We start from the raw sequence: 27321 nt of genomic DNA on the forward strand, positions 1-27321 counted from the left end.
GGAAGGATATCAGGGGTTCATCTGAGCTCCCTATATATGGAACCCAATGCTAGGTATGCAAATGTGGATGACATGATCTTTCCTTGGTCGCTATTTGATAAAAAGTACTATACTACAACGGGGGCCACCGTAGCGCAGAGGTTAGCACGTCCGCCTATAACGCTGAACCCCTGGGTTCGAATCGTGGTGAGACGATCAAAAATATTTTTCAGCGTTGGTTTTCCCCTACTAATGCTAGCAACATTTGTTAGGTACCAGATTAGGTTAGCTCAGTTTGAAAAGAGGGTGCAGATATTAATCCGCCCCATGCCACTATGGATATACATCGGCTTGTTGTGCGCTCTAAAAACTGTAAAATAATCTCTAAAAAGATAATTTTAAGTTAGGAATTCCGTACTACTTACAAAATCCGTATTGTTTTCAATACCACTCCCCTAAGTTGGTTCATGTCTGGTATTGTGTCTCCACATAAGTGCCGGTATGTGGTAGACGCGAAAGCCGAGCAATGACAAAGGAAATATTCCAACGTCTCATCATCTTGCTCGCATGCCCCACACATGCTATCACTTGCCGCACCGATTTTACATAAGTGAGCTCGGAGTTCTATGGGTCCCGTTATGGAACCAATAGCTATACTGACCTCCTTCTTGCTTCCTTTCAGTAATAGCATCGTCTTCTCACTATCTGGATTCCCCATAGCATTGTGTCTTATGCTGACATTAGCATCGTCTTCTCACTATCTGGATTCCCCATAGCATTTTCGCCGTCCTACCGACCGTTTTGCTGTTCCACAGTGTTGCATGAGCATTCGTCGCCCACTCCCTTAACTCGGACTGCGTCGATCCGAAAGGATTCGGGTTAACCAAGTTTATTGACGGCAGTCCTCTGGCCTTCACGCCAAATCGTCTGCCCTTTCATTTCCCCTTACTCTGTTATGGCCCGGCACCCAACCGATGCGGATTTTGCCATACTCAGAGAAGGCGTTAATCTCCTTGTTACACTGCAAGACAGTTCGTGACCTTACCGTTCTGGTTGTTATTGCCCTTATGGCAATTTTACTGTCGGTAAAGATGTTCACACTCGACGTCCTCGCGTTAGCACCACACCACTTCACGCATTCCGTGATCGCTCAGATTTCCGCCTGCAGGACCGTATTATGGTCAGGCGGTGTAAAACAGATCTCAGTCCTTGGGTTCTCAATGTAAACCCCCAGGCCCACTCTGCCCTCCAGCTTTGATCCATCCGTGTAACATGATCTTCCAGATGGCAATACTAGGGTTCCGTCAACCCAAGATTGTAAACCCCCAGGTCCACTCTGTCCTCCAGCTTTGATTCATCCGTGTAACATGATCTTCCAGATGGCAATACTAGGGTTCCGTCCACCCAAGACTGTGCCGATGGCAGCAGTGCCTCGCACTCGACTTCAAGGTTCATCTCAGGTATCCGATCGGAAACCTCTTCCCTTTCTTCCAGGTTTCCTATCGTCACCTCGATTATACCGATATGGTATGAGCTTGTGAGGTACTATGTCATGTAAAAACATCTCTCCAAAGAGCTGTCGCACTGCGGCACGCTGTTCGGACTCGGCTATAAAAAGGAAGCCCCTTATCATTGAGCTTAAACTTGAATCGGACTGCACTCATTGATACATTCCTGATGAGTGCAGTCCGATTCAAGTTTAAGCTCAACGATAAGGGGAATTCTTATTATAGCCGAGTCCGAACGGCGTGCCGCAGTGCGACACCTCTTTGGAGAGAAATTTTACATGGCATTAGGAGAGGAAAGCCACCGCTGAAATTTTTTCTGATGGTCTCGCCAGGATTCGAACCCAGGCGTTCAGCGTCATAGGCGGTCGTGCTAACCTCTGCGCTACGGTGACTTCCTAAAGACCTGTACTGACTGAATACCCGCCTTATGCTGACATTAGAAATCCAGGCGCGATGGGATTGGCGGAGCGGTGTGGAATTTTAGTAGGGACGGTGAGGTTGGCAATCTTTTCAAGGGAAGTATTTTGTTGGAGGACGAGAATTAGTCGATGCATGACATGACATGTTACCGGTCTTATTCACGTTGACCGTGTAGCCGTGTTTAATGTTGGGTCCTTATTGGAATTAATGTGTCGCGTAGCTCGTGGGAGCTGTCTGTTTAGCGATGAAAGTGGCATAAAAGATTCTCTGCGCTCTTTTTCTCAGCGGCTTATGCTGAGTAAAATAATATTTGTCATACTTTGTAGTTGGCGTAAGATTGACTTAGAAGCTTACTTCTGCTGATCAGTCCGATACGTTTTGGAGTTCAACTGTTAGTAGTCTTTTTGCTACGGAGTTTTACTGCAGACCTTAATGTGGAACCAAGGTAGTCAGGAGCTTTTGGGACTTCGGATTCAGCTTGACTATGGCGAGACACCGAATGGAAGCAACGTGGCGTATGTGGTTTGGACTCAAAAACGTTCGACAAAACTTTCTATAAGAAATTTCCAAGATTTCACGAAATTTTCAAATTATGTTACCATATATTTTTAAACTCTACATATACCATAATTTGTTATCTTCTTTTCGTTTAGAACTGTAACTTTTTCACGAAAACAAATGTTTATTTAATTGGTTTGAGCAGTTGAAATTAATGATTAATTATAAATTTCCCAGAACAGAATAGCAACCAAAGAAAAGAAGCCACAATTGTAACACAGAAAACCAAAATAGAAACATAAGATTATCTCTGCAATAAACATTACAAATCGCTGCCCGAATGCTTCTGGAAGATGAAAATCATTAGGAAAAATTGAAGTGAAGTGGAAAACATAACCAATAATTACTTATACGAACGGCTGAATGAATGAACATAAATTGGAACATCAATGTTTTCATGTTTCGATGTTTTTTTTTTTTGTTTTCTGAAGCATTATGATGGATGAACAAGATGGATGGAAATGCAATGCGTAATAGTCAGTGTCAGTGCTCTGTTTGCTATACATAAATATTTGATGTTCTTTTCTCCCCCATCTCCATTTTTACTTGGATTATGTTTTCTTGTACTATTGCTTGCAGTTAAATGACCCATGCCATACTTGGCGCATACCAAAAAGGTCATTGATGCTGGCACGGGAAGATGATTAGAAAACGAGGTAATAGCTTTAAAGGAAGAAACCAAATGTTAACAAAGACCACAAGCGATTTGAGAAAGAGGCAATTAAAAGTATGCTAAGTTCAGCCGGACCGAATCTTATATACCCTCCACCATGGATCACATTTGTCAAGTTCTTTGGCCGATATCACTTTATAGACAAACAAAGAATAATGGATAAGAATTGCTATGCTATTTCAGATTTACCAAGTTATGAAGACATTGAAGCCATACATGGTTTGTCTGTTGGAGACCAAAATGGAATTCATTGTGCAAAATTTCAGCCAAATCGGATAAGAATTGAGCCCTATAGTGGCTCAAGAAATAAAACTGAGAGATCTGTTTATGTGGGAGCTATGTAAGGTTATGGACCGATTCAGGGCATATATAACACGTATGTTAAATCGTTGTGAAAAATTTCACCCAAATCGGATAAGAATTGAGCCCTCAAGAAATAAAACGAGATCTGTTAATATGGGAGCTATGTAAGGTTATGGGCCGATTCAGGCCATATATAACACGTATGTTAAATCGTTGTGAAAAATTTCAGCCAAATCGGATAAGAATTGCTCCCTTAAGAGGCCCAAGAAGTATAATCGGAAGATCGGTTTATATTGGAGCTATATCGGGTTGTAAACCGATTTGGGCCATACTTGGGCAATTATTGATGGTCAAACCAAAAACACTTCAAAATTTGAGCCAAATCGGATAGTAACAGCACCCTCTAGAGGCTCAAGAAGTCAAGATTCGAAATCGGTTTATATGGGAAATCGGTTATGGGTTGCCTAAAAAGTAATTGCGGATTTTTCATATAGTCGGCGTTGACAATTTTTTTCACAGCTTGTGACTCTGTAATTGCATTCTTTCTTCCGTCAGTTATCAGCTGTTACTTTTAGCTTGCTTTAGAAAAAAAGTGTAAAAAAAGTATATTTGATTAAAGTTCATTCTAAGTTTTATTAAAAATGCATTTACTTTCTTTTAAAAAATCCGCAATTACTTTTTGGGCAACCCAATTTTTGTGGTTATGAACCGATATGAGCCATACTTATGGGAATTGTTGATGGTCAAACCAAAACAATTCATGCAAAATTTCATCCAAATCGGATAATAATTGCGCCATCTAACGGCTCCCGATGTCAAGATCCGAAATCGGGTTTTTTGGAAGCTATATCAGGATATGAACCGATTTGAGCCATACTTATGGCAATTGTTGATAGTCAAACCAAAACAATTCATGCAAAATTGCAGCCAACTCGGATAATAATTGCACACTTCCTTGGCTCAGGAAGTCAAGATCCGAAATGTTTATATGGGAGCTATATCAAGTTATGAGCCGATTTGAGCCATACTTATGGCAATTGTTGATGGTCAAACCAAAACACTTCGTGCAAAATTTCAGCCAAATCGGATAATAATTGCAACCTCTAGCGGCTTAAGAAGTGAAGATCCGAAATCGGTTTATATGGGAGCTATATCAGGTCATAAACTGATTTGGGCCATACTTGGCACAGTTGTTGGAAGTCATAACAAAATATCTCGTACAAAATTTTAGCCAAATCGGATATGAATTGCGCCCTCTAGAGGCCCCAGAAAATCAAGATCTGAGATCGATTTATATGGCAGGTATATCAAGTTATAAACCGATTTTGACCTTATCCAGCGCAATTGTTGGAAGTCATAACAAAACACTTCATGCTTTTTAGACTCTGTCTTAAATTTGTATACCAGATTAGTAGTAAACTCCCAAAGACCTTTCATTCGATACCCATTTTGTGATGTTGGACATTTATGCCCGTTTTGGGGGTTTTTGGGGTTGGGGAGGCCCCGTAGACACCTTGGGCTACATTTTTATAACAGATGTGTATTCAGCTTGCAAATGTCTTTCGTTTGATGCCCATATTGTCCCAATCGGTAAATATGTCCTGTTGAGCGGTTTTGGGGGATGGGAAGGCGCCTCAGACACCAAGGAATACATTTTTATATCAACATTGGATTTTACCTTTAAATAGCTTTCATTTGATATTCATATTGTCCCAATCGGTAAATTTGTCCTGCTGGGGGGTTTTGGGAGGTGGAGAGGGCCCTCAGACACCAAAAAAAAAAAAAAAAATTGGGTCAGATTTGAATTCTACTTTTAAATACCTTCCATTTGATACCCATATTGCCCAAAGCAGTAAAAGTGCCCTGTTGGATGGTGTTTTTGGGAGCGGGGGACCCCCCCTAACGCAAAGTGTGATATTTTTATCCCAAGTTCTAACTCTACTCTTAAATACCTTTTATTTGATACCCATATTTCCCAAAAGCGTTGAAAGTGTCTTCTTGGGGTTTTTTTTTTGAGGGTGGGGGACCTCCCCTGAACATTTAGGGTAAAATTTGTATGGCATATTCGTACTCTACTCTTAAATACCTTTCATTTGATACCCATATTGTTGCAATCGGTAAACATGTCCGTGCGGGGGGCTTTTGGGGGGTGGCCTCCCCCGGGTGGGTTTTGAAATGGGACGTCCCCCCACGTTAGTAGACCACAAAATTTTATACCAATTTCGTGTTTTTGGGGTACCATAAGGTGGCATATAAAATTTCGCTTAAATCGGTGCACGCATCTCCGAGATCTGGCGTGTCTGAAAATTAGGGTAAGGGGGAGGGTCCGCCCCCCCCCCCCCCCCCCCCCCCCCTTCAGATATCAAAAAATGTAGTACCCTATTTTCACCACGGGATCATTATGCACCATCTGTGAAAATTTCCAAAAAAAATCGGTGCAGCCGTTTCTGAGTCTATAAGGAACTCTTTGTGTGTTCCTTATAACAAACCTACAAACAAAAACAAATTGATTTTTATATATAAGATTTTGTCGAAATTTGCTGTTCATAGTAAATTTCCCTGAAATTTGCTGTTTTCCATAAATTTTGCCAAATTAAATATTTTTAATAAATTTCTTATGCATATCCATTTAAATTTTTCTATTCATATGAAATGCACTTGACTCAAGTACTAATGGGCTTTATAAAATTTGCCTTCAGTCCTTAAAATAAATGACCCCATAAAAGCTGCAAATCATATAAAACGCCAGCACACTCCCCCATTGACTCATAACTCTCTCACAACACATAAGCTCTAATTAAAATAAACTTAAACAGGAAAATATTAAAATCTAGAGCAACATATGTGGCCAGGCCAGAAGGCATAGGCTATAGCCTGAGAAGCCTAGGCGAAACCCAGAAGGAAGACTAATTAAAACTGTTTAAATGAAAGAGAAATTAAAGTCATGCCCAGCGAGGGCAGACTAAAGTGATGCTGCCTGCATGCAGGAACTGACACTGCAAGCTCATGACAAGCAAACAAATGAGTCACAAAGTCAATGAAATGTGTGTTTGCTTGCAAAGTCTTCAATAGGAATTAATGAAGATGAAAAATAAGAACCTTGTCTTGAGAAAAGAAAAAAATAATAATTAAAAAACGAAAAGTCCAAAATATACTCAAAATAATTACAAGCAGCCAAGGCAATTCAACAAAAAAAAGTCAAGGATTTTCTCTACTTCCCCCCTCACCCCTACTTCTGGAAGAGTACACTGAAAAAAAGCTGGCCGATAATTAAAGATATTTCCCTATTCGTAGGATTTGAGCAATGAAAACGACGAGCCAAAGAATTTAAACTTTAAAATAAATGTGCTATCTTTAAATTAAATTAACTATTTACTAGAGAACATGACCAACCCTTTCAAATTTTGATTGCTGATTGATTCTTATTTTACTTCATAGATGACTGTCCAATTATTATTTTTTGAAAAAAACAAATTTTACCTAACATCTTTACCTGAAAAAATGGAACATTCAAAGACACCCCTGTAAGGCTATTATGCGTCTTTAACTAAGGTACACCGTTGTCTTGTTCCAAAGTTATTTTTCTAACTTTCAACGATATTTTGACTTTTCGTTTAGATTTTTGTCTTTTATAACAAATCGCACAGTTAAGGATTTCTTAACCTACCATATAAAGTAAAAAAACCTTAATATCAAGAAAAAGTATCTTTCACCCAAGGGAATGTTTCCTTAAAAAGTTGGAAAATTTATGATCCTTAAATTAAGTTTGCTAATCTTTGCCTGGAATCTTTAAAACTAGGACAAAAATTATTTCAGTGTAGAACATCTGTAAGAAAGGACAACACCCACCATTAAGCATAGCAACAATTAAAGAAAACTAGCATTCTGCTGCTTTGACAAGAAATTTATCGACAAAAATCTAAGAAATGTTGTTGGTTGAAGAGGCGGCTTGAGAAAAGCAAAAGTTTTTCAAAACCATGTCACGTTTTACCAAAGCAATCAAGAAAAAGAAGACGACGACGACGACGACCACAGGACGAAAGAACAACCTTAACATCATAGCCAGCCGCACATATAGTAGGCTTGCTGCTTTGCTAGCACAGCAAAAAGAAAGTGTTTTAGCTTTTCTCCTGCAAAGGGGAAATGGAAATCCTATAAAACTCAAACATTAAGAAAAAGGCATTATTTTAAATGTAGTCATAAACCTTATGTCCACCAACACATAAAGAAAACAGACCTGCATATATAAAGAATACTTTTCACAGAAAACGACAAAGTGTAGATGGGTGCGCTGGAAATATTGGCAATGAGAAGGGTTTAATGCTAACCAAAAAATTACTTCCTTGATTCAAAGTTGTTTGTTCCGAACTCGAGCCAAGTAAGCAGAGCTTTTAAAGGAATTACTGCACATCAAAAAATTACTTAAAACTAAAGATTTCTTCCTTAATTCAAAGTTTTTTGATCCGAATTCGAGCCAAAGAAGCATAGATCCAAAATGAGGATACTATCTTTAAATTTAAATCGCTATGTACTAACGGACATAACTTTGCACTTCAAAAATTCTATACCTTAAGAACAATCATAGGTTGCGATGAATTGTGGTTTTTATTGATGCTCGTATACATTTGGTTTATAAATAACGCTTTAAATTATCTAAATCTATTGCGGTTGTCTAGAGTCTAACTCATGTCTCATCAGATCTGTTTGATATCTTGGAAAGTCGTTGAACTCATCATCACTTCACCATTATGCATATACATGAACGGATGTTAATTATAATCGATTACAAACGCATACTTTTGGGAACCAGCTGTTTACTACAAGGTCTAGTGTTTGAAGTTAGAGTTATGCTTTAGGTTAATTCCATCAAAGAGGGTATGTTATATCGATTAAATATGGATGGATTAAATTGGATATGGATTGGGTGTGAATTGGATATGGATTAAATATGGATTAGATACGGATTGGATATGGATTACATATATAGATTGGATATGGCTTAGATATGGATTGGAGTGGATATGTATTGGAATTGGATTGGATAACGATTAGAAATGGTCTAGATACGGAATAGATATGGATTGGATATGGCTATGGATTGGATGTGGATTGATGTGAATATGGATTAGACATAGAAACTATACGAATTAGATATTGATTTGATACGGATTGGATATGGTTTGGATATTGATTTGATATGGATTGGCTATGAAATAGACATAAATTGGACATAGATTGGATACGGATTGTGTATGGATTGGATATGGTATGGATATGGGTTGCTTATGGATTTTATATGGATTGGGTATGGGTTATGTACAGATTGGATATGGATTGGATTAGGATTGGATATGTATTGGATATGTATTGGATATGGATTGGATATGGATTGGATATGGATTGGATATGGATTGGATATGGATTGGATATGGATTGGATATGGATTGGATATGGATTGGATATGGATTGGATATGGATTGGATATGGATTGGATATGGATTGGATATGGATTGGATATGGATTGGATATGGATTGGATATGGATTGGATATGGATTGGATATGGATTGGATATGGATTGGATATGGATTGGATATGGATTGGATATGGATTGGATATGGATTGGATATGGATTGGATATGGATTGGATATGGATTGGATATGGATTGGATATGGATTGGATATGGATTGGATATGGATTGGATATGGATTGGATATGGATTGGATATGGATTGGATATGGATTGGATATGGATTGGATATGGATTGGATATGGATTGGATATGGATTGGATATGGATTGGATATGGATTGGATATGGATTGGATATGGATTGGATATGGATTGGATATGGATTGGATATGGATTGGATATGGATTGGATATGGATTGGATATGGATTGGATATGGATTGGATATGAATTGGATATGGATTGGATATGGATTGGATATGGATTGGATATGGATTGGATATGGATTGGATATGGATTGGATATGGATTGGATATGGATTGGATATGGATTGGATATGGATTGGATATGGATTGGATATGGATTGGATATGGATTGGATATGGATTGGATATGGATTGGATATGGATTGGATATGGATTGGATATGGATTGGATATGGATTGGATATGGATTGGATATGGATTGGATATGGATTGGATATGGATTGGATATGGATTGGATATGGATTGGGATTGTAAATGGATTGGATATGGATTGGATATGTATTGGATATGGATTGGATATGGATTGGATATAGATTGTATATGGATTTATATGGATCGATTGTACACGGATGGGATATGGGTTGAGTATGGTCTGAATATGGATTTCAACTGGATTGGATATGGATTAGATTGAATATGTATTGTATATTGAAAGGTAAGATGTGGATATGTATTTTCATTGATTGAATATGGATTAGATATGGATAGGATACGGAGAGAAAGTGGATAGGATATTGATTGAATGTGGATTGGATATGAATTAGATATAGTATGGATATGGATTGGGATTGTAAATGGATTGGATATGGATATGGATTGGATACGTATTGGATGTGAATTGGATAGGGATTGGATACAGATTGGATATGGATTGGATATCGATTGGATATCGATTGTTTATGGAATTTATATGGATGGGATATCGGTTGAATATGGTCTGAATATGGCTTTGCAATGGATTGGATATGGATAAAATTTGATATGTATTGTATATTAATTAGTATAAAATTGATATGTATTTTCGTTAATTGAATATGTATTAGATATGGATGTGAAACTGATAGAAAATGGATAGGGTTTGGATAGGATATTAATTGAATGTGGATTGGATATCGTTTATATATAGTTTGGATATGGATTGGGATTGTAAATGGATTGAATATGGATTATATATGGATTGTATATCGATTGCATATGGAAGGGATATGGATTGAATATAATCTGAATATGGATTTGAAATGGATTGGATATGAATTAGATTGGATATGTATTGTATATTGATTAGGTTAGATATGGATATATATTTTCATTGATTGAATATGGATTAGATATGAATAAGATACGGATAGGATATGGATTGGATATTAATGGAATGTGGATTTGATATTGTTTGAATGTGAATTTGATCTAGACTGGATTTGAATTGCACAAAAATTAAATTGTATGCGTTTTAATAATTGTTAAGGTATGATTTGAGCATGGATTGCATTGTACAGAAAAATGGTCTGCAAACAATACTAATTTCCTGCAAATACATACTATAAATACGTTGGCATCGGCATTAGGGTGCGCCAATTTTTTAGGGCCCAAGAACACACATCAAACGGTTGGTAAATCTAAATCCATGACAAATCCTAAAATGTTTTGCAAAGAAACCTTGAATCTAAATCGGGCTTCCGAGTTTTAACGATTTTGTCGTTTACGTGCCTTGCAAGGAGGCCTCCGTAGCGCAGAGGTTAGCATCTCCGCATATGACTCTAAAAGCCTGGGTTCAAATTCTGAAGAGAACAAAAGAAAAATATTTATAGCGGTTATTATCCCCTCCTAATGCTGGCGAAATTTGTGAGGTATATGCCATGTAAAAACTTCAAAGAGATGTCGCACTCGGGCACGCCGCACGGTGAAAACCCCTAACCTAACACATATAACCTAGATGTAGTTCAACATACACGTTTTTTGGTTTTTGAAATTAACATGATTTCACATAATTTTCAAACTATAATTCATGGATTGAACATGGCTATATATGAGAAAGATGTAATACAAACAAATTAATGACAATATTCCGAACTCTTCCATTAGAGTTTTAAATGAAATATCATTATAAAAAATACGTTATTTTAACAAATAAATTCTACTCCCTGAATAATAAAAAAAACTCTAGAGATTTTTCCTTTCCCCCTTTACATCCCATATTCTCCAAGGACTGTAACAACTGTAATAATTACAAGCTATGACCCCAAAAATCCCACTACAAACTCAACGAGTATCTTTCGACTTATTACCATCATCAATCCCAACATCCAGCCATTCAAATTTACAATACCTCCTCCTAGTTATGATTGCTTCCCGAATGTCTGTCATAGACCACATTAAATGGCAAAGCAATGACCTATCCCATACCCATATCATACAGCCAATAGTTGTGTCGCAACCAAAATTGGAACAAACTAATAAAAGAAGAAAAAAAACAATGACGTTGTTACCCGAGTCAAGCGCCGCCATTTTACGACATCAGATAATGAAAGGGAGGCACCAATTAAGTTCCAAACATGCCGTCAAAACATGGCGAGTTCAGTTCATATGGATAATAATGTTGGCTTGTTTTGACGCCACCAAAAGTCCATTAAACTTTTGCCAGTAGAAATAAAAAAGGCCAACAAAATAAAGGAAAGGAAACTGAAAAGAGTAGGTGTTATCAAAGCATACACCTAAATCCCTACCAACATAGGGAGTGTATAAAATGGGTGGTTTCAGTGTCCTTAAAATATTTCCATATAGAGCCATAGTGTCTGTTAAAACTAACATGAGTTAAAAGCACTCACAATGCAGCACATTTTTAAAACTTGTTTATCGATTTTTGTTTGGCTCTTGCCAATAGTGAAAAGGGGAGCATCCATATGCATGACTCAAAACCTTTGAAATATCCTTGAAATTGTTTCCAAAAACAAACGTTAATGTGCATGGTGTGACATGGCTTGAAATGGTTGACTGATGAGGAACTGTTTCGCTTTGCACCTTCCCTCATTTAAGTTGTTTCTAATTAAACTTGAATAATGCCACCCTCTGTTTTTTATTCTCTCCATGACATGCCCTAACCCAACTTAAATGAATCACACCATTCTTCCACTTGCAGGTTATGCATTTGCATGTGGTCCTTGGTTAGTCACCATCATCTTCTAATACCACCATAATTTATCCAAATATGTTGTGACGACAGTGATGAGGATTGCATAGCAGAAAAACCACCCCCTATTGATGATGGGTGTTTTGGGCGCATAACTTTTACTAGGATATTTTCGTGTTAGTTTCGATGCCCATTTCCTTATGACTTCTATACATACAAGTAAAATAAAAACAAAAGCCATGTTCTCATACCCCTCAGCAACTCTCATACACTTCCATATAGTCGTTGATGACCCTCTCTTTCCTTTCCTTTCGTTGTTAGCTTTTCGTTTAATTCTAGTCCTTCCTCGACACAAGTCATAAAATATTATATGTCAATATATCATTTTATCCTTTCTGCTTTCTCTTCTCTTCTTGTCCGTTTTCAACAGGGTATCAAAACGTTTCCTTTTGTATTTGTTTATGAAACGAACACGCAATTAAATAATTTGTAGCGCATGCTCACTAATCACTCCTCTGGGGGAGAGGTGAGTTCTACAATGGTTGTCATCAAAGCAATAACAGATGACTGACACAAGCACACTAAGCAGCAGAGAGCTGTGGTGTGGTGAATATTTTTCATAATGTCAGAAATACATGTAACACACACGAGCCCATGCGGAAGTTCTTCAATAAAAGAAAATAGGAAACGAGTTCAACGATGCAAAGAATAAAAATAACGAATGAATGACGAATATTTGGATTAGTAGACTATGCTACGACGGCGTTTTGAAAATAATGACGACATAAGGAATATCAAGACGATATTAAATTTCAACGAAGTTTTTAATAGGGATGTGGATAGGATATGGATAAGATATGGATAGGATATGGATAGGATATGGATAGGATATGGATAGGGTATGGATAGGATATGGATAGGATATGGATAGGATATGGATAGGATATGGATAGGATATGGATAGGATATGGATAGGATATGGATAGGATATGGGTAGGATATGGATAGGATATGGATAGGATATGAATAGGATAGGGATAGGATATGGATAGGATATGGATAGGATATGGATAGGATATGGATAGGATATGGATAGGATTTGGATAGGATATGGATAGGATATGAATAGGATATGGATAGGATATGGATAGGATATGGATAGGATATGGATAGGATATGGATAGGATATGGATAGGATATGGATAGGATATGGATAGGATATGGATAGGATATGGATAGGATATGGATAGGATATGGATAGGATATGGATAGGATATGGATAGGATATGGATAGGATATGGATAGGATATGGATAGGATATGGATAGGATATGGATAGGATATGGATAGGATATGGATAGGATATGGATAGGATATGGATAGGATATGGATAGGATATGGATAGGATATGGATAGGATATGGATAGGATATGGATAGGATATGGATAGGATATGGATAGGATATGGATAGGATATGGATAGGATATGGATAGGATATGGATAGAATATGGATAGGATATGGATAGGATATGGATAGGATATGGATAGGATATAGATAGGATATGGATAGGATATGGATAGGATATGGATAGGATATGGATAGGATATGGATAGGATATGGATAGGATATGGATAGGATATGGATAGGATATGGATAGGATATGGATAGGATATGGATAGGATATGGATAGGATATGGATAGGATATGGATAGGATATGGATAGGATATGGATAGGATATGGATAGGATATGGATAGGATATGGATAGGATATGGATAGGATATGGATAGGATATGGATAGGATATGGATAAGATATGGATAGGATATGGATAGGATATGGATAGGATATGGATAGGATATGGATAGGATATGGATAGGATATGGATAGGATATGGATAGGATATGGATAGGATATGGATAGGATATGGATAGGATATGGATAGGATATGGATAGGATATGGATAGGATATGGATAGGATATGGATAGGATAGGATATGGATAGGATATGGATATGGATAGGATATGGACAGGATATGGATAGTATATGGATAGGATATGGATAGGATATGGATAGGATATGGATAAGATATGGATAGGATATGGATAGGATATGGTTATGATATGGATAGGATATGGGATGTGGATAGGATATGGATTGGATATGGATATGATATTGATTGGATATGGATAGGATACGAATAGGATATGGATAAAATATGTATAGCATATGAATAGGATATGGATAGGATAAATATAGGATGGATAGTATGTGGATAGGATATCGAAAGATTTTGGATATGATATGGATAGGATATAGATAGAATATGGGCATAATATGGATAAGATATGGAAAGGATTTGAATAGGATATGGACACGATATAGATAGGATACGGATAGGAAATGGGCAGGAAATATATGATTATCATATATATATAGGACAGCAAGACGGTACGGTAGGATGTGAGTAGGATATGAATATGTAACAGAAAGAACAGAAATTCTTTATACTCAAAATTTAGAAAAAAATAATACAAATACAAAATTTTTACTCAATTCTTATTGCCATAGGCATTTTAAAGCACTTCAATAATTTGTTTTAAACAGGGTTGGCATTTCCATATATTCCATTCATCGCAGTATTGGGTCAATCGATCAAACATCAAAAAACCCACCAACACTTCCGGTCACCGATTGTTTTTTTTTTTCTCTTTATTAAATAACAAATTACAAAATTAACGGTTGGGAGTTATGCTTCTACGTTTTGTTGCGTGTTAGGCACTCATGCGCAAAATTCTTAAAGACCTCGCATGTGGATCGTATTACTGTCTGTTATTTTTGGTAGATAAATTAATTGTATTTAGTTTTGCTTTGTTTTTTAATATTAACCAAGACTTTAGGCTGTACATGAGGACGTTGTCGTCTGTCTGTCTGTGTTGATGTTGTGGTATGGCACGACCAGTGGAGATGAATAATTATTTATAATTTTCTTTGGTAAAAATGGGCAGAGCCAGCGAACGCTTTAAAATTTCATTAGATATTTCAGTGAAACGTGAAAATTGTAAACGAAATGAAAGCAGTTCATGTCAAGTTTAAGTTGACTACTACCAAACAAACCGAAAGTCTAACTCGTGTCACGAATTGTTGATTGGCACGAGCGCTAGTTTTTCTCCCAAAGACGTGTTTTGAAATGTTGAGGGGTGTGTGTTTTAATACTTGGGCATTGTCAATAATCTATTTAGTATTTAAAAAAAATGGTTCTTATTTTCGTTTAATTTCGTGATTGAGGCTGTTAAAATCTCAACAAAATTTTCACCGAATGGTAACATATGCAGAAAAATGTGCTTAGTTTAAGGAAAATAAATTTTTCCTAGCTGTTGCTATCCGCTAGTAGCGGCAATGAGGTTACCGCAGAACAAAACCAGGTCAGCCGCTTTCCTTCACGAAATTCAAATAAAATACCAGTCTATTTGGACATTCAACATTTGTTGTTGATGGTTAAACCAGCTTAAAGTCCTGATTTGGTACCCATTGGTACCCATCAAATTCGCGAACATCAATAAATCTGGAGTTGGGTTTTCGAAGATTATCCTATGCACACCACTAGGTGGTGAGTTTTCAATAATTATTCAATACCTACCACTTAGTGGTGATTGTTCAATACCACCAGCTGGTAGTGATTTTTTAATACCTACCACTTGGTGGTGATTGCTCAATACTCATCACTTGTGGTGATTGTTCAATACCCACCACTTGGTGGTGAGTATTTAAAGATTGACCAAAACGCACCATTTGATGAGATTGTTCGATGCCCACCACTTGGGGGATATTTTGACATTCAACATTTGTTATTAATGGGTAATCCGCCTTAAAGAACTGATTTAGTACCTATTGAACCAGTAGGTGGTAAATTTTCAGTAATTGTTCAATACTTACTACGTGATGGTGATTTTTCAATAGCCACCACTTGGTGGTGATTTTTCAATAGCCACCACTTGGTGGTGATTGCTCAATACTCAGCACTTGTGGTGATTGTTCAATACCCACCACATGGCAGTGATTGTTTCATACCCACCACTTGGTGGTGAGTATTTAAAGATTGGCCAAAACACACCACTTTATGATATTGTTCAATACTTACCACTTGGAGGATATTTAGACATTCAACATTTGTTATTAATGGGTAATCCGCTCTAAAATACTAATTTGGTACCTCTTGAACTCTTATTCGCGCATATCAATAAATCTGGTGTTGGGTTTTCAAAGATTGTCCAATGCTGACCACTAGGTGGCGAATTTCCAATAATGTGTCAATACTTACCACTTGGTAGTGATTGTTCAATACCTACCAGCTGGTGGTGATTTTTAAATACCCATCATTTGGTGGGGTGATTGTTGAATACCCACCACTTGGTGGTGATTGCTCAATACCCACTTGTTGGTGAGTATTTAAAGATTGGCCATTACCCACCACTTGTTGAGATTCTTCAAAACCCACCACTTGGTGGTGATTACCTAAAGAATCTCCTATATCCACCACTTGGTGGTGAGTATTAAAGGATTCTTCAATGTCAGTCACTTGATGGTGAGCAATCCATAATTTGTCAATATCCACCACTTGGTGTTGAGTATTAAAAGCTTATTCCATTTCAACTAATTTTCTTGAAATTCGGTGGTGAGTATTAAAGGATTTTTCAATGTCAGTCACTTGATGGCGAGCATTCAAGAATTGTTCAATATCCACCACTTGGTGGATATTATTCGAAGCTTATCCCATATCAACTAATTTTCATGTAAACTTTTCGTAATTTGGGTTAAATAATGTGCTTTTTCCACACTCATGACACGGAATAAATGTATCAGCCAACACTGAGTTATATGACACCTATTGACTTTTTGCCTCCCCCATATGGTGCTAGGTATTCAAAGATTGTTCAATACTCACCATAGGGTGATAGTGCATTTCAATAAACCTGGTGTTTGTTATTTAAATACCTATTATCGAAAACCCACCGCATGATGGTGAGCAATCTAAGCCTGTTCACCAAGTAATCCCAAGGTTTTCCCGTTCTAACTAGTTTTTGTGTTGTTTTTTCGGGAAACAATAGGCATATTATATTGAACTCTCGTGATGTTGAATTAGTGTCATCCGCCATAAATATCTGATTTGGCTCTGTTAGTGGTGGTTTTTTAAATACCTATTGCCGAAAACACACCACATGATGGTGAGTAATCAAACACGGTTCCCCAAGTGATCCCAAGCTTTTCCCATTCTAACTAGTTTTTGTGTTGTTTTATTCGGGAAAACAATGGGCATATTAAACTCTCGTGATGTCGAATTAATGTTATCCGCCATAAATATCTTATTTGGCGCTCACTGACTTCTCGTTCTTAAATTCACCATATTATTCGTATATTCACAATTCTACGTTCGACTAGTGGAACAAATATTCTCTCATAGCCAATTAAAGTAAGTAAAGTAAGTATATTCACAATAAGATTGAGAATATTCAAAACTTGTACTATCGTTACCAATTATATTTTTGTTATATTTTTATTACACTTACTCAACACTACACCCACTCTTGTCCAACCATGATGCCATATCATTCAAGCTGCTGTATAGCAGGTAATTATAAATACAATGCATACCATTGATTATTAAGCCAATAATGTGTGTCATTCAAGAACAAAGAAAAATAAAACGCAAATAACTCCAGTTTCATAAAGCAGAGTTAAAAATTCGGAATGACTAACATAATGAATGAAATAAGCCGCAAAAAGCCCAAAAGTAAATTTGATAAATTTCAAAAAAAAGGAAAGCATCCAATTAAAATTCGCCCAATTTCATATAAAATAAAAAATAGCTTTTAAATTCAAATTAAATTAACAGTTTTTCCACACAGTTCAGAGAGAAGCACTAGGCGCCCCAAAAAAAGAAGACTAATAACAGCTGTAGCAGAAAAAAAGTAGTCTAAAACCAGTGGTTTCTTCATCTATTCCCAAAGAGCCTCATAAAATGAAATCATTTTCAAACGCAAAGCAGCAAAAAACAAAAATTATAACAAGTTGCCCGTGCTTGAACTACAGTAACACCAACAACATCAAAACCTAATAGCAGTAAGCTCAAAAAACACCTTTTTTCTGTTTAACACTTTGTTGTTGTAGTATTCACTGACGAAAATGGCCAAAACGGAAATTAAAAACATCAACAAAAAAAAAAAAATAAGCGATCACCAAATGGTGAACAGTGCTTTGTAGTGTTTTTTTTTTGTTTCTTTTTCGGTAAAAGTTGAATCACTGGTAGAATCACTGAACTACGACCATCATGAAATTACCATGAAGAATGGTAGCATTTTACAAAAACCAAAAAATAAAATATATCACCATAGTCTAATGTTAACTCCAATTTTGATAATGAAATTAAAACGTTGTTATATTTAATAAATACCACTGAAGATTATGGGGCATAAACTGCCACTGACGGACATTAATCACTGAAATGAAATTCAAAGGCGTTATCAGTTTTGGTCAGCAAGAATATGCCATTGACATTTTATCAGATTACAATGAATTTGTCATTGGAACCCAATACCATATCTGGCGAAGTGTAAACGAAGTCAATAAGAAGAAATCAATGTGGGTTAGATAAGTGATTCAGCTACACCCAGAGGAATTAGCTGATAACAGCAAACAATGTCTGCTGATATAACAACAAAAATTTTAAACTTTTGAATGAATTCATGTAAAATTTTAAAACTTCTAAAAAACAATTGAGGCATTTGCAATATATCTACTGGCTTGCCCAAAAAGTAATTGCGGATTTTTCATATAGTCGGCGTTGACAAATTTTTTCACAGCTTGTGACTCTGTAATTGCATTCTTTCTTCTGTCAGTTATCAGCTGTGACTTTTAGCTTGCTTTAGAAAAAAAAGTGTAAAAAAAGTATATTTGATTAAAGTTCATTCAAAGTTTTATTAAAAATGCATTTACTTTCTTTTAAAAAATTCGCAATTACTTTTTGGGCAACACAATATATATATAAATCTTATATATAAAAATAAATTTGTGTTTGTTTGTTTGTCGTATAGACTGAAAAACGGCAGAACCGATTTTCTCGAAATTTTCGCATATTGTGTAGGTTGGTCTGGAAGGAAACATAGGCTATATAATTTTCAATATCGGAAGGGGGGCGGACTCTCCCCCATATGCCAAAAACACAACCCAAAATCAAAAGTGAACCGATCGATACAATACAGGTATCAAATGAAAGGTATTGGAGAGTAGAATACGAATATGGTATTAAAATTTGAGTCTAAGTTGCCATAGGGCCGCCCCAATCCCAAAACTCCCCCAAACAGACATATTAGATATATTTCAATATGGGACTCAAATGAAAAGTATTCGGGAGTAGATTTCATACAAAATCAGATCGAAGTATAGGGGGTCACGCGACCCTCAAAAACGACTATGACTATATGATACGTAATGGGAGGTCGCCCACCCCCATATGGGACTCAAATGAAAGGTATTAGGGAGTAGATTACTAATATGAATAGGTTCCTCCTAAAGATACGTCAAATGGGTTATTTGACCCATTATGTCAATGTGGGACTCAAATGAATTTAAGAGTAGAAAAATAATTTGATATCCACTTTTGGAGCCAAGTGTTTTGGAGCACGCCCTAAAGCACCCCCTAAACTAAACTTCACTTCCGTTGGAAATAAAGAACGAATTTGATATCTATTTTAAGTGCAAAGTGCCGGTGGCCGCCCCAGCCCCAGCCCCAAAACACCCTCCAAACGGTTCATATTTACCTGCCATGGCAATATGGGGCTCAAATTAAAGGGATTTGAAAGTGCAGCACCAATTTGATATCCATATTTGAGTCGAATGTCTGAGGTGCCATCCCTCCCCTAATGAACATTACCCTAAGGAAGAACATTACCACCAGGAACCGAGAAGGTTTAAATGATAAGGGACCTTTCTTATAGCCGAGTACGAACGGCGTCCCACAGTGCGACACTTTTTTAAATGAATGCATGGCATCGTATATCGCAAATGTCGCCAACATTAAGAGGGGATAAACACCACTTTGTCCGATGTTCTCTCCAGGATTCGAACGCTTTTAGCGTCATAGGCTACAGTGGCTAGAATTCAATATCCACAAAGTGTCCTGAACCTAACAATATATTAGAGAGAAGGCGCAGCGAAGCGGGCCCGGTTCGGCTAGTTAATAATAAAAATGATCAATTTTTGGCGCTAATATCTTGTCTTAAAGCATATATATAAAAGTATAGTTATTTTGTCTGCTGTTATTTAAATTTGTTCAAAAAGTAGCAAGTTGTAGAAAATTTAAAAGAAATGTTTAATGTTTCAAATATGCATTTTTTAAATAATTGTGACATTTTTGACCATTCTTCAACTTTCTACCATATGAAAACAACAGAAAATGATTGCAGTTTTAGCAGCAAACGTTTATGCTGTTTTTACTAACAAATTTCTCTAAGTATATAGATTTAAAAAACAAAAGACCTTTACTACGGTTCTAGTAGGTAAAATCGATTTAAAATGTATGTTCGCTTAAGGGTGTCAAGGAAGTCATATAAGCTAAAGTCATTTTAGCATATCCAACAACCCTTCACTAAGTGAACTTTCTTTCTTTTTTCAAAAGAAAGTAAATGCATTTTTAATAAAACTTAGAATGAACTTTAATCAAATATACTTTTTTTACACTTTTTTCTAAAGCAAGCTAAAAGTAACAGCTGATAACTGAGAGAAGAAAGAATGCAATTACAGAGTCACAAGCTGTGAAAAAATTTGTCAACGCCGACTATATGAAAAATCCGCAATTACTTTTTGGGCAACCCAATATTATACTACAATACAATGTCATAACCTGTTAATATCCTACACCACTACTGTAGTACAGGTTATTATAACTTAGTGAATTTGTTTGTAACGCCCAAAAGGAAAAGAGATAGACCCATTGATAAGTATATCGATCGACTCAGAATCACTTTCTGAGACGATTTAGCTACGTCCGTCTGTCCGTCCATGTTAATTTGTGTGCAAACAACGGGTCGCAATTTTCATCCGATCGCCTTCAAATTTGGTACGGGCATGTTTTTCGACGAAGCCTATTGAAAAAATTAGAAAAAATCAGTTCAGATATGTATGTTCGTTCGATTTGCAGTAATAATGCAATAAAAGTGTCATTTGTTAACCGATTCTCTCGATATTTGACAGGAAGAATTTTCTTATGACTCTCCACATTACTGGTGAATTTCATGGAAATCGGTTCAGATTTAGATATAGCTATATATATATCGCCCAAATTCCACTTCAATGGTCACAGCAAGCGCATTTATTGGCCAATATTTGCAAAACTTTGTACAACGCTCCCTCGACGACCTTCACAAAATCTTTATAGTTTGCTCGAAATCTGTTCAGATTTAGATATTGCTCCCATATAAATGGTCGTACGATTTTGAGAAAAATTGCAATAAAGTGCTCTAGAAATTCGGCAAGAAAGATTTTCTAATGGAATGTTCATGGGAAATTTAGCAGTTTAGTAATGCCGTATTGGTAGGGCCCAATTATATCAATGCAAATTGCAAATTTTGCCCACATATATCATCGAAAGAATCTTGTATGGGATGAGACGGTGTAGTCTTATTCCTCTGTAGTTGGCACATTTCGTCTTGCCTCCTTTCTTGTGTACGGGACATAGTATGCTGAGGATCTATTCATCGACTATGCATTATTTGCCAGATCGCGCAGACAATCTGACGCATACGCCTTATCAGCGTGTCGCCCCCGGTCTTAAATAGTTCAGCGGGCAACCCATCGGCTTGGAACTCATTCTGAGTAAGAGGTAAACATTCTATACCATCAACAACGATTCGTTCTGCGGTATCCTCTTCACCGCCATCGTCGGACACTAGCAGCTCAATGTACAACAGACTGCTACTGCAACTAATAAAACTACTAGCAGCTGTGTAAAATGTTCTTTCCATATCCTCAGCACACTATCTGTATCAGTTACCAGTTTTCTTTCTTTGTCTCTACAGGAGGATGTGCCTGCACCAAAGTCATTGGCTTGAGTAGCTAGGTAAAATGTTTTTTTCATATCCTCAGCACACTATCTGTATCAGTTACCAGTTTTCCTTTCTCTGCAGGAGGATATGCCTGCACCAAACCCATTGGCTTGATGTTTAATTCTTTTGTAGAATTTCCGGACTTCTGACTCCTGTACTTCTCAATTTGTTAGCCAAGAAGTATAAGGAAATATCCCTCTCGAGCCTCGTTGGAGAATTTCCATTCGCCGAGCATTAGCATGGATTTCAAAGATCGCATAGCACAACAACTGCCGTCAAGCCATCACCTCACACATTTGCCGTGGCTACAATCAGCTCAGGCCATGTAAAAGGGTGGTCCTCGAAGGCATTCGACACTGTCAGCCATACCAAACTATTTGAGGACCCTCCAGCCGTGCATGAACTGCTGGATCCCTAATTATCTGTGTGATCGGCAGTCATTTGTAGAATTTATGGATAAGAAGTCGAAGTTCGGTAGAGTGAAACAGGGAGTTCCTCAAGGCGGGGTGATATCTCTGGCACTGTTTAGCAACTACCTATACTCCATTCCACCTCCTCCAGGCATAAAGATCGTATCATATCCTGACGATTCTACGATCATGGCAACCGGTACGTACAACCGGCAGTAATTTGACAGTCGAGCACAACGTATCAATGATCCTGGTTCGATTCCGGTGCATAGACCCGGCTGCAATGTGTATGGCATTCTCATTAAACGTTAAAATGAGAAGCCATCAATCTGCTCTGTCAAAAATATTTTCCTCTGGTTGTAAGATATGAAAGAATGTTATAGCTCAGAATGGATAAAAGAAATCTTGCAGCACAAAAATCGATCAAAGACTGACAACAGGCGACTGGTGTTGGAATTATAACACAGGGCGTTACTAAGAACCTGCAAATGCATGTCGGTAGTTCCAGACTTCACATCTACCCCTATTTATTCCATGTACGCTACTCATAGGCTAAGTAAGAAGTGAGTTGGTATTATCAGTACGAGGATTCGATTCAAACAAAAGACCTTCTTATGTCGCAACTGTGGAATCATTAATCACAAGAATGGCCCAAGTCATATTTAAAATTTCGACCATAACCTAAACCATTCCATGATGGTGGGTATAATACCAATCAAGGAAATATATGGGATTTCCTATAGTCTTTATGGAATCAGGGATAGGCTGTTATTTCAATCATGATTTCATAATTTTTTTCAATTAATTCAATTTTCATTAATGGCATTTTCGTCAAACCTAATGGAAACCATACCAATATAAGCCCAAAGTTTGCGTGATCTTCACAGTTAAAATGGGAATATCGCAAACATTAGGGTTAATGAAAAACATGTTCTTCGATTTTAATTAACATAATTAAATCTAAATAGAGTGGATAAGTGCCAAACTGAAACGGTATGGCTAGCTTCCAAAAAAAAAAAACAAAAGGTTATTTGTACCAAACGAATGGGCAAACTGGAAAAATTAATAATCAAACACAAGGCTAAAGTAGAAAATGTAAAAGAAATTTTTTCATTTTTTGTTTTTACATTTTATTTATTGGCCAAATAAAGTGAAATTTCATATGAATGAATTTTTTTGTTTTGCTTTTTTTTCCTTCAATCATCTGAGAAACATGAACGTACGTTGGTTGGTTGGTTAGTCAGATACATAGATATCCCCAGCCATCGACAAACCGGACGACTGCCGCCACCAACCATAACAGATAATGAATTTTAAATCAACAGGTTTTTTTCTGTGTTGGCATTTTAAGCAAACACAATTTAGTTGTAGTGAAGGAAGTAATTTACAATATGAAATAATTGTTGGTGCGCGGTACTGCATTAGCTGCCGGTGGAGGAGGGTAAGGGTAGGATACATATGTATATAAAAGCCCACTCGTCAAAACACATACAAAAATAAAACATAAAGCCATAATGATGTAAAGATTTTGTAATTGCTAATTTCCAACTACATACATATACATTTATTGATTGCAAGGTATGCACTTGCATTTTGTTGTTGTAAGCAAAGCAGACGAAACAAATGAGCCAATGTTTTACAGGTGAACAGCTGATTTCTCTGCTATGACATCTTGATGCTGGTAAAATTGACATTGTTTAAATAGTTTACAGCTAATTTTGCAAAATCTAATCTGAAATTTGCACAGATTTTCTTTAATGGCAGCTAAGCAAAACAAATTGTTATTTATTCAGATGATAAAAAATAACAACTAAACGAGTAAAAACGCTTTAAGATCGTCTTGATCTCGTTTGTCACATTTCTTGCACGGTTTCTGATATTCAATTGTCGGACCAAGTGCTAGGGGGGCCACCCCAAGTCCCAAAACACCCCTAAATTGGACATATTTGCCGACCATGGCAATATGGGACTCAAATGAAATGTATTTGCGAGTAGAATACGAATCTGATATCCAAATGTGGTATCACGTTTCTGGGGGTCCACCCCTTTCCCAAAAGACCCCCCCCAATCTGGACTTATTTAGTGAACATGGGAATATGGGGCTTAAATAAAAGGAATTTGAATGTAGAATACGAATCTGATATCCAAATATATGACCAAGTATTTGGGTGGCCGTCTCTCACCAAAAACATCCCCCAAAGGAGACAAATTTACGACCATAGCAATATGGAGCTCAAATAAAAGGTCTTCAGGAGAAAAGCACGAATTTGATATCAATTTTCGGGAAAAGTGCCTATAGGGCTACCCCACCCCCACAACACCACACAAATAGTAAGTATTTGCTGACAATTGCAATATGAGGCTCAAATAAGAGGGTTTTTAAAGTGGAACACGAATCCGATATATATTTTCAAGGCCAACTCACTGAGTGGCCGCGCATCCCACAAAGCACCCTCCCAGCCGGTCATGTTTGCCGACTATGGTAATATAGGTCTCAAATTAAAGGTATGTGGGAGTAGACCACGTATCTGATATCAACATTAGGGGCCAACTATCTAGCGGACATCCCACCACCATAACAACCCTCAAGTAGGACGTATTTGTTCACCAAGACAATTTAGAACTAAATATTCATAGTTTTTAGGGCCAATACCTCAAACCGGACATATTTGCTGACTTTTACAATAAGGAGTTTAAATGAGATTAGAAATCGGGCATATTTACCGACCATGTCAATGTGGGGCTTAAATGAAAGGTATTGGGGGGGGTAGGGCAAGAATTGATACCCACTTTCGGGACCAATTTTCTGGGGGTCTACCCCATTTCCAAAATACCCCACAAACAGCAATTTTTTAGTAACCATCGCAATATGGGACTCAAATAAAGATATTTGAGAGTAGATTACGAATTTGATATCAAAACGTAGGACCATGTATTTAGGGAATCACCCCTTCCCCAAAAACAGCCCCAAAGGGTACAAATTTTTCGGCCATGCCAATATGTGGCTCAAATGAAAGGTATTTGAGATTAGAAAATGAATTTGATAACCAATTTTGGGGCCATGTGTTTGGGGGACGCCACTTCCTGTAAACTCCCCTTAAACCAATTGCAATATGGCGTTTAAATAAGTGGTATTTGAGCGTAGAGCACGATGCTGATATTTTTTCAGGGCTAAGTGTCTACGGGACCCCCTCATCCCAGAAAACACCCCTAAATTGAACATAATTGGAGAAAATGTTTCAACCATGGCAATATAGGGCTCAAATGAAAGGTATTTGGGAGTAGAGCACGAAATTCGTAACCACTTTCGGAACCATGTTTCTGGGGGTCCACACCACCCCCTTAACCCACCAACCACCACCCTGGTTCCCAATTATCGTATAAAAGTCTTTTTAGAATGGGGCACATCTAACAGCCAAATTTAAATGACCTTAAACCCTCTGAGCGAATTCATACACCAATATAGATCATATGGGATTCAGATAAAGCATTTATATTGTCATACTGTTGCTCGAGCGATATACACATACTATTTTCGTAGCATGGTATTTCATTAACTGTTTAACCTCTAACTCTTATTGACGCTTTTAAATAACTCATGGGCATTACTTTCCCGCTGCAATATCCAAAGGACCTAAACAAGATCTTGACAAGGATCGCTACTGCTACATGGAAATATGTATGTGACCAACAAAACAACAACAACATTCGTTTAGACACTATCGTGAATTCGTATTGCTCGCTTTTACGATCCACGTTGGCGCTGGTCGGTCAATCGCTTTATAGGTAGTTAAAAATGTTTGCCCATACCCCAAGTTATGCCTGCCAAAGATCTTTTCCTTGTCTTATAAAAGATTGCAGTAGCATGGGAGAAAAGGCTGTCGAGGGCCATCTCTAACATCTACATGTGATTTATGATCGGAATCCTTTGTCCATAGAATTTTAACTTCGAGTTCCACTGAGACCTTCTTCGTACAAGCGGTCGATGGTGTGGCTGAAGCTTTTGTAGGAAAGATTTTTAAATTGCGACTCTGGAAAATTTCTTCAAGGTCTTTGTGATCAAATTTAATTCGATAATTCATCGATATTATTCCCTTCACCAGATTAGAGCAGTCTTCCTCATATGATATTATTTTCTCCTCAGCAGGGGATATAGGGTCGAGCTGGCAAACTATCGATTGTTTCGATTTGTTTTCAATTACTATCGATAGAATCGATGTTATCACTAATTTCATATTTTATTTTAAAAGAAAAAAAGTTAGGTCAGGTTAGGTTTAAAGAGGGCACTGATGTCAATCCGCCCCATGCCACTATGGACCCATCCAATAATTGGCTTTTCGTGCGCTCTAACTTCTTTAGATATTAACTTTAATTTTCAAATGTAAACAAATTTTAATTTCGAAAACACTCCGTTCGTGTTCGTGTTTCACAGTTGTGTTCGTGTTTCACAGTTGGAAACACATGTTTTCCGCGATTACTTGTTTTGAAACAATACATAATTTTATTAAAATTTT

General features: G+C 37.1%; 1 protein-coding gene across 1 annotated transcript in view; it reads right to left on the reverse strand.

Annotated features, from left to right (window-relative positions):
- LOC106095694 (ubiquitin carboxyl-terminal hydrolase 46) overlaps positions 1–27321 on the reverse strand; it is a 158098-nt gene that overhangs the window by 129434 nt on the left and 1343 nt on the right. The window lies entirely within an intron of this gene.

Source organism: Stomoxys calcitrans, chromosome 2 (assembly GCF_963082655.1).
Source record: "Stomoxys calcitrans chromosome 2, idStoCalc2.1, whole genome shotgun sequence".
NCBI lineage: Eukaryota > Metazoa > Arthropoda > Insecta > Diptera > Muscidae > Stomoxys > Stomoxys calcitrans.